Below are 13,139 nucleotides of genomic sequence, written 5' to 3'. Positions count from 1 at the left end.
TCATACTTAATACATAATATAGCAAACGGAAATTGTTGGACTAACAATAAAATTTTGACTTCTCAAAGAAACATTTAACGGCACCGGGACACCTCTAACAGAAGCTATATGCTAAATGATATTTTAAGACCTAACGATTATTTTAGCACATAACATTCTCCAAATCAGTTTTTGGAAGAATAAATTTAGGGCTGTTTACCTTGGGCTTGGTTTGTGTGTATTTTTTCTGCGCAAGAAAATTTGGATATACCTAAAAAAATTATTTAAAGCTAATCGTATATACCTAAAACATGTTTTTGTATAAAACATGTCGATTAAGCGCAGTTACAATTTTTTAAACACAACTGATCGAAATCCGTTCTTGAAATTATTAAAAATCGTGTTTTTCTGAGGGCAAATTTTTGAGTTGATAAACTTGTCGTTGCAAAATGGTAAGCCTGACCCTGTATTGTTGTTTTTATAAAAACAACGTTTTTTTATTAGTGGAGAACGATGATAATATTTACCAGGGGTAAGGTAGGGAATACCTAGGTTTCGAAAAGAGCCACCAATCCTCATCAGTTCCCTTGTTTTTTGTCTGGGATATTCTCCCCAGAAGTTATATTAAAAATAACTTCTAAGACAAAAAACATTTTTTTACCCAAGTGACGAGATCGTATGCTCAATAGAAGAGGAACCAAGGAATTAAACAAAACTAAAATTCTTTTGGAAAATCTTCTAAATCTAACAACGGCACTTATAAACATTTACATCTTTATCCACTTGTTATACTTTTGTTCTACCTGAACGAAGTAGCATAACCATTGTAACACTCAGTCTACGCGGCGTTATGGTGGGGTTCCGCACTAGCTCAGGAGGGAGCGGTTATCCAGGTGGTTCTCAACCATGCCACAATCAACCCTAGGTAATGAACACTTAAAGAATTGAATCGAATAAACTCAAACTTAAAACTGAAAAACAAACATACACAACATACACCAATGACACAGGAGCTTGATATTATTGCTCCCCCACTTTGTCCACCCATCCTTGAGCCTTTAGTCCATAAACACACAAAAATTTAAAAGGGCCCCAAAAAGCCACACACACTCTCTTACTTACAACGCCTCTCTCTCTCTCTCACACACACAACAAAATTTAGCACAACATATTATTCTTGAAACAATTAGACATTAAACTTATTTATTTTAAACATCATTGTTTTCTTAAAACTAATTTCGACATGAACACATAAGAATAAAACTGGACTTTTTATACCGGAACGAAAAAATTGTGAGTCAATACTCAGATTACTTTTTTTATTACACCGCTAGGAGCGCCAAATTTTGGTCAAAAAAACTACTCTAAATTCTGCCTAAAGGAGCTCGCTTATACGAAAGTTTTGGGCATTCTAAATTCTTGTTCCAAAAATATAGAAATGGTCTAGCTGTAAATTTTGAAAAAACCCTACACTCACTAAGGAAAAATTACCTGGGCATTAAATATCCTCACAATTATTTCTTAAGTACTATTTATCTAACTACAAACAATACATTTATCTTATATACTAAACTATACAATAACAAAAAATATTTTATATAGTTTTTTTTTTTTTTTCTTTCTTTTGGTTAAATGCCGATAATCATTAATCGACGAATTTCATATTTTCTATTTTAATAGTTCATCTTTGACAAGGAAAAGGAACTTAATATGACTCTTTCAGCGGGATTTGGATTTCATTCTTTTCTCCAGAGGAGAAAATCTCAAGCCCCGGCCGAAGGCCGGCTACTTACAAAAGGTATCCAATTTAGAAAACTTTGGTTCGCGTTAGCCGGTGTGGGACATACCCAGAGGAGAAAATCTCAAGCCCCGGTCAAAGGCCGGCTACTTAAAAAAGGTATCCAATTTAGAAAACTTTGGTTCGCGTTAGCCGGTGTGGGACATACCCAGAGGAGAAAATCTCAAGCCCCGGCCGAAGGCTGACGACTGCTACGCGACATAAACCATTTTTTTTTATTGAAAACATCATTTTAATGAACTGGTTAGAATCGGGTTATGCGGATGGAAAGACCCCCATCTCTGGACCCGGAAACGGTATTAGTACAAATTGTAACATTTTGGAAAGGTAAGAGTGTCAGCTATAATTTGGAAACAATTTTGTTGACCCCCATAACGGGCCCTTTTTTTGACTTTTTGGGGGTTTCATAAAAAATCCGGGTCCAAAAAATCGATATTTTGACTATAACTTCCGAACCATGACAAATTCATGTGACCACTTGTTGGATAGGTATTTCCATAATCTTTCAATCGATACCCATATTGTCTATATCGGGTAAGTGGATCCGGGTCCATGCGGGGTCTTGATCTCGGGTCAAAAATCTGCGGTCCTCCGTCCCCCAAGAAAAAAATAGTTTCCCGGGATTAGGGTAAAAATACCTATCTCTGGAAAAAAATTCGAAAAAATCGAAGAGTTTTTACTAAACTAGAGTTGTTCCAAAATTAAGAGTAGTATGTAAAATGACAATTTTGACATAAACATTGAAATGTACATGGATAATAAAACTGACAGCACATATATAAAAAATATTCCCTCTGGCAGAGCCCTAATTTAGAACGTGTATATTCACGTGAGTGATTTTTTTCATGGTGTCGTTTTTTTCGCTCTTCCCGGCGTCTTTTAATTTCACTATCATGACGTTGTGATATTTCATGATTCTGCTTATTACCATATTTATCATTCCTGCAATCTGGTCCGCCCTTCTTTAAATATTCCTCATTTCTTTTCTATCTACAAGAGGTTCATATCCATATTCTGCCCTTTTCTTACGTTTAATATCTCGTTGATTGTCCGCGTCTACCCATTGAGATTGTTTAACCATCTTAATCCGTTTTGTTCTTGACTTCGATGTAACCCTTTTCTTCCGTTTTTCATTCTCATTTTGGTTCGAGGCCGAACTATTTAAAGATTTTGATTCACTGATTCTACTTTCAGAAGAAGAAATGTCCTTTTCTGTCATTCGCTTCTTAGTATTTTTGTTTGGGGCTTTTTTATTTTTACTTAATTTTTTTTTTGTTTTTTCCCTTTTATTCGAAGGATTTTTCTTTTTGGTCATCTTCTTATTTTTGCCTTTATGTTTTTCCTTACTTTCTGAATCATTTGAAGATTCCGACGACGAAAAAGACGATGGTGCAAACAATTCCGAAGATAAACTATCTGAAGATATTGATTCGTTGCTGCTACTTTCGCTTTTCAAAAAATTATCTTTTGAAGAAGAGTTGTCTTTGTCAGTCCTTTGCTTCATAGTTTTATTCTTAGCGGTTATTTTATTTTTACCTACAAATTTTTTAGTTTTTTCCTTTTTTTTTCGAAGAATTTTTCTTCTTGGTCATTTTCTTATTTTTGCCTTCATGTTTTTTCTTATTTTCTGAATCACTTGAAGAATCGTCGTCGGATGGCGCAGACAATTCCGATGATAAAGAACTTTATGATGAGGACGAGGGTGCAGATTTCGGAGCAATCTTTAGGAGTTGACACAATTCATTAGTTATTCCGCCCAAACCAATGGATGTGAAAAAGTTAATGGAGAAGCGTATATTTCGGGGATTATCTTTGGGGAATAGTCCAGCCAAAGTTCCAGCTAAAACTTCAGTCTTAAGTTTTTTATTAAAGTGATCCAGACCCATGTATTCGACCAATTCTTGAAAGAAAATTTTTATAAAAATATAACGTGATGTTATTGCGTCACCTTCAGTTAGCTTTATGCAGTCTAAAACATCCCAACTAATTGCATCGGTAAACAACAAATGAGCAAAGAATTTGCTTATATTCCGCAAACGATTTGTATCTAAACAATGCGTAGTCTGACAGATATCCTTGAAGATTTCTTTGAAATGATTTTCTTTCTTTCTTGTTAATTTTACAAAATCGGTGGGCTAAAAGGCCATAGAACTTCGCATAGGTTCTTTGTTCAGCGCAGCAATCTAACAATATTTGGCAAAACTCATTTTCTTGACAAGTTTCCAATTGCATTTTCATTAATTTTTGGGCACATTCCTCATAATCGAAACTGGAATTTAAGGTAAGATATATTGTTCTTCTTAACGCAATCAGATTCGGTTTCGTTTCATCAATAATGCCACCACTCGTGTATTTATCATTAACCTCATTTTTGCCCTTATCACAGTCAGATAATGCAGTTTCGGAATTACTACCCGAACCGAAGGAGCCATCCGAATCTGAAGCATGGCTACCCAAAATATTCTTACTAAGTGCTTTATATTTCTCTTCATTGGTCTCGTACTGATCGTCGAATTTAAATTCGTCTAAAAATTAATAAATTTAATGACAAAAAAATAATTTATTAATTTCTATTAACTTACTCAATATATCTTTCGGGTATGTGACATCTTCCAACAATAGCAAATGAGTGAATTGAGCATATTCTACTACCAATTCTAAGGACTCAATAATCGATTGATGGTCTTTAAAGCCATCTCTGCGTACTTGAAATAAAACTTCAATCATATATTGTACACGTTTATCCAACTTGCCTTGATGCAAGATATTTTTAAGCAATTCAAAAATGCCTCCAACCCTATCCGATGATACTCTGTCAATTTCATACCACATTCCTTAAGAAATGTTATGGCCACTTCAACATTATCATCAGTCGGCGATTCAATTAAGAGTGTTAGAATTTCTAGGGCCAATATTTCATGGGCCACCCTTTGATTAACCAAGTGGGCAATAAAATGTGAAGAAGACAAACAAATGGTCTTATCGTTACACCCAAATGCTCGTTTGAACTGTATGACCAAACGTTTCAACAGCAATTCCCCAATATTGGGAAATTTTGAATTAATAATGGCCACCGTGGCGACATAAACATGGGTAAATGTTGGCGATGCAGCCTGAGCTTGTATTATGGAATGGCAAAGCACGTCTCTACCACGTACTATATTTTCCTTAAGCAATTTTAGGGCGATAACTGCAACACAATCCACATTGACTTTATTGATGTAACCATGTATGTATTTCTCAAGAGCTTCCCGAGCTATACTTTGATATGCAGCCGATGATTTGTCCGCAATTTCTGCCTGTATCATACGCAATTTTTCGGGTGGTAAATTCAATTCATCTCTTCTTTCATCTTCATCTCTTCTTTTGATTGGCTCAGATCGGCGTAACGGTAGCCTTTCATAATATGACGACATCGAACGATGTCCTTCATGTCGTCTATCTTGTGAACGAATTCGTCGTGGATATCTTGATGGAAGCTTCTTTTCCGGCCTTCGAAATCGACTGTGAGATCTAGTACGGCTTCTGCTAGATCCCATTCTTCGTCTTAGTCGATTGTCCTTGTCCCTGGAGACAGACCTTTTGGTCGTAGAAGAATCTCGGCCGTGTCCAAAGGAAGTTCTTCGATATCTTAATACACTTTTTTTATATCTTGATAGACTTTTTTCTACCGAATGAGTTCGGCTAATGTGTCCAGAATAACTTAAACGTGTGTTTCCAGAACGGCTTCTATAGGCGGATAGTTGTTTTTCTTTGGAGAGAGCTCACACAAAAGATTTTTTTTTAGTCTTCTCTGTATTTTTACATTCTTCTGTCTTTGTCATTAGTTCTACTGGGTGTTCATTCGAATCCGTTGTGTAATTATGGTTAGTATTTATGCTATCTTCCTTGGGAAGCATTTCATTCGATCCATCCTCTCTAGGAAATCTTTCAACTAATTTTTCTTCTGCTTCCTTGAATATAGTATATGATAGATCACGTACTACTTCCAATACGACTTCCCTTCGCTCTGATAGAACTTTTGATTTGTTATTTTTGAAATATGTTTTGGAAGACACTTCTCCATCACTTGATCCACTTGTGGACCCCGACATGTAATCAGAAGACGACGAAGACTCAGAACTAGGTTTATTTTTCGGTTTTCGAGATTCGGCGTCGGTGGCGTTCATAGTTTTGTTGTTGTCAGGCTCTGTTTATTGTTTATTCGAGAGTCGTTATTGAAATCCTATGAGATTTATATTTATTTTATGATAAACTGAGGGTGTTACGTCCAGATTAACCGCTAAGAAATATATTGCCATTAAGAGAACAAGGGTAGGTAACCCGTCTTTTAATACCCAAAGTTCTGAAACGAGGGAAGTTAGTAACGTTGCTACCTATCGATAGCATCGATTTTCCCTAATTATAGGGTGGCTCAGAACATCGTAATTTTCCATTTAATCTCTTTTTCAAATGTTCGACAGAAACAGTAATGCAACATACTTTTAAACAATATTTATTTATAAAAAAAAATTATGAATGAAAATGTTCAAAAAAAAAAAAAAAAATTTTTGCTTGCTAATGAATTGTCATACTTAATACATAATATAGCAAACGGAAATTGTTGGACTAACAATAAAATTTTGACTTCTCAAAGAAACATTTAACGGCACCGGGACACCTCTAACAGAAGCTATATGCTAAATGATATTTTAAGACCTAACGATTATTTTAGCACATAACATTCTCCAAATCAGTTTTTGGAAGAATAAATTTAGGGCTGTTTACCTTGGGCTTGGTTTGTGTGTATTTTTTCTGCGCAAGAAAATTTGGATATACCTAAAAAATTATTTAAAGCTAATCGTATATACCTAAAACATGTTTTTGTATAAAACATGTCGATTAAGCGCAGTTACAATTTTTTAAACACAACTGATCGAAATCCGTTCTTGAAATTATTAAAAATCGTGTTTTTCTGAGGGCAAATTTTTGAGTTGATAAACTTGTCGTTGCAAAATGGTAAGCCTGACCCTGTATTGTTGTTTTTATAAAACAACGTTTTTTTATTAGTGGAGAACGATGATAATATTTACCAGGGGTAAGGTAGGGAATACCTAGGTTTCGAAAAGAGCCACCAATCCTCATCAGTTCCCTTGTTTTTTGTCTGGGATATTCTCCCCAGAAGTTATATTAAAAATAACTTCTAAGACAAAAAACATTTTTTTACCCAAGTGACGAGATCGTATGCTCAATAGAAGAGGAACCAAGGAATTAAACAAAACTAAAATTCTTTTGGAAAATCTTCTAAATCTAACAACGGCACTTATAAACATTTACATCTTTATCCACTTGTTATACTTTTGTTCTACCTGAACGAAGTAGCATAACCATTGTAACACTCAGTCTACGCGGCGTTATGGTGGGGTTCCGCACTAGCTCAGGAGGGAGCGGTTATCCAGGTGGTTCTCAACCATGCCACAATCAACCCTAGGTAATGAACACTTAAAGAATTGAATCGAATAAACTCAAACTTAAAACTGAAAAACAAACATACACAACATACACCAATGACACAGGAGCTTGATATTATTGCTCCCCCACTTTGTCCACCCATCCTTGAGCCTTTAGTCCATAAACACACAAAAATTTAAAAGGGCCCCAAAAAGCCACACACACTCTCTTACTTACAACGCCTCTCTCTCTCTCTCACACACACAACAAAATTTAGCACAACATATTATTCTTGAAACAATTAGACATTAAACTTATTTATTTTAAACATCATTGTTTTCTTAAAACTAATTTCGACATGAACACATAAGAATAAAACTGGACTTTTTATACCGGAACGAAAAAATTGTGAGTCAATACTCAGATTACTTTTTTTATTACACCGCTAGGAGCGCCAAATTTTGGTCAAAAAAACTACTCTAAATTCTGCCTAAAGGAGCTCGCTTAGACGAAAGTTTTGGGCATTCTAAATTCTTGTTCCAAAAAATATAGAAATGGTCTAGCTGTAAATTTTGAAAAAAACCCTACACTCACTAAGGAAAAATTACCTGGGCATTAAATATCCTCACAATTATTTCTTAAGTACTATTATCTAACTACAAACAATACATTTATCTTATATACTAAACTATACAATAACAAAAATATTTTATATAGTTTTTTTTTTTCTTTCTTTTGGTTAAATGCCGATAATCATTAATCGACGAATTTCATATTTTCTATTTTAATAGTTCATCTTTGACAAGGAAAAGGAACTTAATATGACTCTTTTAGCGGGATTTGGCTTTCATTCTTTTCTCCAGAGGAGAAAATCTCAAGCCCCGGCCGAAGGCCGGCTTTTTACAAAAAGTGTCAAATTTAGAAAACTTTGGTTCGCATTAGCCGGTGTAGGACATACCCAGAGGAGAAAATCTCAAGCCCCGGTCAAAGGCCGGCTACTTACAAAAGGTATCCAATTTAGAAAACTTTGGTTCGCGTTAGCCGGTGTGGGACATACCCAGAGGAGAAAATCTCAAGCCCCGGCCAAAGGCTGACGACTGCTACGCGACATAAACCATTTTTTTTTTATTGAAAACATCATTTTAATGAACTGGTTAGAATCGGGTTATGCGGATGGAAAGACCCCCATCCCTGGACCCGGAAACGGTATTAGTACAAATTGTAACATTTTGGAAAGGTAAGAGTGTCAGCTATAATTTGGAAACAATTTTGTTGACCCTCATAATGGGCCCTTTTTTTGACTTTTTGGGGGTTTCATAAAAAATCCGGGTCCAAAAAATCGATATTTTGACTATAACTTCCGAACCATGACAAATTCATGTGACCACTTGTTGGATAGGTATTTCCATAATCTTTCAATCGATACCCATATTGTCTATATCGGGTAAGTGGATCCGGGTCCATGCGGGGTCTTGATCCCGGACTTTCGGGTCAAAAATCTGCGGTACTGGGTCCGTCCCCAAGAAAAAAATAGTTTCCCGGGATTAGGGTAAAAATACCTATCTCTGGAAAAAAATTCGAAAAAATCGAAGAGTTTTTACTAAACTAGAGTTGTTCCAAAATTAGGAGTAGTATGTAAAATGACAATTTTGACATAAACATTGAAATGTACATGGATAATAAAACTGACAGCACATATATAAAAAATATTCCCTCTGGCAGAGCCCTAATTTAGAACGTGTATATTCACGTGAGTGATTTTTTTCATGGTGGCGTTTTTTTCGCTCTTCCCGGCGTCTTTTAATTTCACTATCATGACGTTGTGATATTTCATGATTCTGTTTATTACCATATTTATCTTTCCTGCAATCTGGTCCGCCCTTCTTTAAATATTCCTCATTTCTTTTTCTATCTACAAGAGGTTCATATCCATATTCTGCCCTTTTCTTACGTTTAATATCTCGTTGATTGTCCGCGTCTACCCATTGAGATTGTTAAACCATCTTAATCCGTTTTGTTCTTGACTTCGATGTAACCCTTTTCTTCCGTTTTTCATTCTCATTTTGGTTCGAGGCCGAACTGTTTAAAGATTTTGATTCACTGATTCTACTTTCAGAAGAAGAAATGTCCTTTTCTGTCATTCGCTTCTTAGTATTTTTGTTTGGGGCTTTTTTATTTTTACTTAATTTTTTTTTGTTTTTTCCCTTTTATTCGAAGGATTTTTCTTTTTGGTCATCTTCTTATTTTTGCCTTTATGTTTTTCCTTACTTTCTGAATCATTTGAAGATTCCGACGACGAAAAAGACGATGGTGCAAACAATTCCGAAGATAAACTATCTGAAGATATTGACTCGTTGCTGCTACTTTCGCTTTTCAAAAAATTATCTTTTGAAGAAGAGTTGTCTTTGTCAGTCCTTCGCTTTATAGTTTTATTCTTAGTGGCTATTTTATTTTTACCTACAAATTTTTTAGTTTTTTTCCTTTTTTTTTCGAAGAATTTTTCTTCTTGGTCATTTTCTTATTTTTGCCTTTATGTTTTTTCTTATTTTCTGAATCACTTGAAGAATCGTCGTCGTATGGTGCAGACAATTCCGATGATAAAGAACTTGATGATGAGGACGAGGGTGCAGATTTCGGAGCAATCTTTAGGAGTTGACACAATTCATTAGTTATTCCGCCCAAACCAATGGATGTGAAAAAGTTAATGGAGAAGCGTATATTTCTGGGATTATCTTTGGGGAATAGTCCCGCCAAAGTTCCAGCTAAAACTTCAGTCTTAAGTTTTTTATTAAAGTGATCCAGACCCATGTATTCGACCAATTCTTGAAAGAAAATTTTTATAAAAATACAACGTGATGTTATTGCGTCACCTTCAGTTAGCTTTATGCAGTCTAAAACATCCCAACTAATTGCATCGGTAAACAACAAATGAGCAAAGAATTTGCTTATATTCCGCAAACGATTTGTATCTAAACAATGCGTAGTCTGACAGATATCCTTGAAGATTTCTTTGAAATGATTTCCTTTCTTTCTTGTTAATTTTACAAAATCGGTGGGCTAAAAGGCCATAGAACTTCGCATAGGTTCTTTGTTCAGCGCAGCAATCTAACAATATTTGGCAAAACTCATTTTCTTGACAAGTTTCCAATTGCATTTTCATTAATTTTTGGGCACATTCCTCATAATCGAAACTGGAATTTAAGGTAAGATATATTGTTCTTCTTAACGCAATCAGATTCGGTTTCGTTTCATCAATAATGCCACCACTCGTGTATTTATCATTAACCTCATTTTTGCCCTTATCACAGTCAGATAATGCAGTTTCGGAATTACTACCCGAACCGAAGGAGCCATCCGAATCTGAAGCATGGCTACCCAAAATATTCTTACTAAGTGCTTTATATTTCTCTTCATTGGTCTCGTACTGATCGTCGAATTTAAATTCGTCTAAAAATTAATAAATTTAATGACAAAAAAAAAAATATTAATTTCTATTAACTTACTCAATATATCTTTCGGGTATGTGACATCTTCCAACAATAGCAAATGAGTGAATTGAGCATATTCTACTACCAATTCTAAGGACTCAATAATCGATTGATGGTCTTTAAAGCCATCTCTGCGTACTTGAAATAAAACTTCAATCATATATTGTACACGTTTATCCAACTTGCCTTGATGCAAGATATTTTTAAGCAATTCAAAAATGCCTCCAACCCTATCCGATGATACTCTGTCAATTTCATACCACATTCCTTAAGAAATGTTATGGCCACTTCAACATTATCATCAGTCGGCGATTCAATTAAGAGTGTTAGAATTTCTAGGGCCAATATTTCATGGGCCACCCTTTGATTAACCAAGTGGGCAATAAAATGTGAAGAAGACAAACAAATGGTCTTATCGTTACACCCAAATGCTCGTTTGAACTGAATGACCAAACGTTTCAACAGCAATTCCCCAATATTGGGAAATTTTGAATTAATAATGGCCACCGTGGCGGCATAAACATGGGTAAATGTTGGCGATGCAGCCTGAGCTTGTATTATGGAATGGCAAAGCACGTCTCTACCACGTACTATATTTTCCTTAAGCAATTTTCGGGCGATAACTGCAACACAATCCACATTGACTTTATTGATGTAACCATGTATGTATTTCTCAAGAGCTTCCCGAGCTATACTTTGATATGCAGCCGATGATTTGTCCGCAATTTCTGCCTGTATCATACGCAATTTTTCGGGTGGTAAATTCAATTCATCTCTTCTTTCATCTTCATCTCTTCTTTTGATTGGCTCAGATCGGCGTAACGGTAGCCTTTCATAATATGACGACATCGAACGATGTCCTTTATGTCGTCTATCTTGTGAACGAATTCGTCGTGGATATCTTGATGGAAGCTTCTTTTCCGGCCTTCGAAATCGACTGTGAGATCTAGTACGGCTTCTGCTAGATCCCATTCTTCGTCTTAGTCGATTGTCCTTGTCCCTGGAGACAGACCTTTTGGTCGTAGAAGAATCTCGGCCGTGTCCAAAGGAAGTTCTTCGATTTCTTAATACACTTTTTTTATATCTTGATAGACTTTTTTCTACTGAATGAGTTCGGCTAATGTGTCCAGAATAACTTAAACGTGTGTTTCCAGAACGGCTTCTATAGGCGGATAGTTGTTTTTCTTTGGAGAGAGCTCGCACAAAAGATTTTTTTTAGTCTTCTCTGTATTTTTACATTCCTCTGTCTTTGTCATTAGTTCTACTTCATTCGATCCATCCTCTCTAGGAAATCTTTCAACTAATTTTTCTTCTGCTTCCTTGCATATAGTATATGATAGATCACGTACTACTTCCAATACGACTTCCCTTTGCCCTGATAGAACTTTTGATTTGTTATTTTTGAAATATGTTTTGGAAGACACTTCTCCATCACTTGATCCACTTGTGGACCCCGAAGACGAAGACTCAGAACTAGGTTTATTTTCCGGTTTTCGAGATTCGGCGTCGGTGGCGTTCATATTTTTGTTGTTGTCAGGCTCTGTTTATTGTTTATTCGAGAGTCGTTATTGAAATCCTATGAGATTTATATTTATCTTATGATAAACTGAGGGTGTTACGTCCAGATTAACCGCCAGGTTATTTTCTTAATATATCGATAAAAGGTTTCGATTCTAAGAAATATATTGCCATTAAGAGAACAAGGGTAGGTAACCCGTCTTTTAATACCCAAAGTTCTGAAACGAGGGAAGTTAGAAACGTTGCTACCTATCGATAGCATCGATTTTCCCTAATTATAGGGTGGCTCAGAACATCGTAATTTTCCATTTAATCTCTTTTTCAAATGTTCGACAGAAACAGTAATGCAACATACTTTTAAACAATATTTATTTATAAAAAAAATTATGAATGAAAATGTTAAAAAAAAAAAAAAAAAAATTTTGCTTGCTAATGAATTGTCATACTTCATACATAATATAGCAAACGGAAATTGTTGGACTAACAATAAAATTTTGACTTCTCAAAGAAACATTAAACGGCACCGGGACACCTCTAACAGAAGCTATATGCTAAATGATATTTTAAGACCTAACGATTATTTTAGCACATAACATTCTCCAAATCAGTTTTTGGTAGAATAAATTTAGGGCTGTTTGCCTTGGGCTTGGTTTGTGTGTATTTTTTCTGCGCAAGAAAATTTGGATATACCTAAAAAATTATTTAAAGCTAATCGTATATACCTAAAACATGTTTTTGTATAAAACATGTCGATTAAGAGCAGTTACAATTTTTTAAACACAATTGATCGAAATCCGTTCTTAAAATTATTAAAAATCGTGTTTTTCTGAGGGCAAATTTTTGAGTTGATAAACTTGTTGTTGCAAAATGCTAAGCCTGACCCTGTATTGTTGTTTTTATAAAAACAACGTTTTTTTATTAGTGGA

General features: G+C 35.1%; 2 pseudogenes; both read right to left on the bottom strand.

Annotated features, from left to right (window-relative positions):
* Positions 1-71: 71 nt before the first annotated feature.
* Positions 72-6,373, bottom strand: LOC131802552 (male determiner protein Mdmd(V)-like; annotated as a pseudogene).
* A 2,988-nt stretch (positions 6,374-9,361) lies between these two features.
* LOC131802554 (male determiner protein Mdmd(V)-like) lies at positions 9,362-12,897 on the bottom strand (annotated as a pseudogene).
* Between the last annotated feature and the right edge of the window lie 242 nt (positions 12,898-13,139).

This window comes from Musca domestica, unplaced genomic scaffold (assembly GCF_030504385.1).
Source record: "Musca domestica strain aabys unplaced genomic scaffold, Musca_domestica.polishedcontigs.V.1.1 210, whole genome shotgun sequence".
In the NCBI taxonomy this organism is placed as follows: Eukaryota; Metazoa; Arthropoda; class Insecta; order Diptera; family Muscidae; genus Musca; species Musca domestica.
The sequence above is the reverse complement of the archived record's forward strand: the minus strand, read 5'-3'. Positions and strand labels throughout refer to the sequence as shown.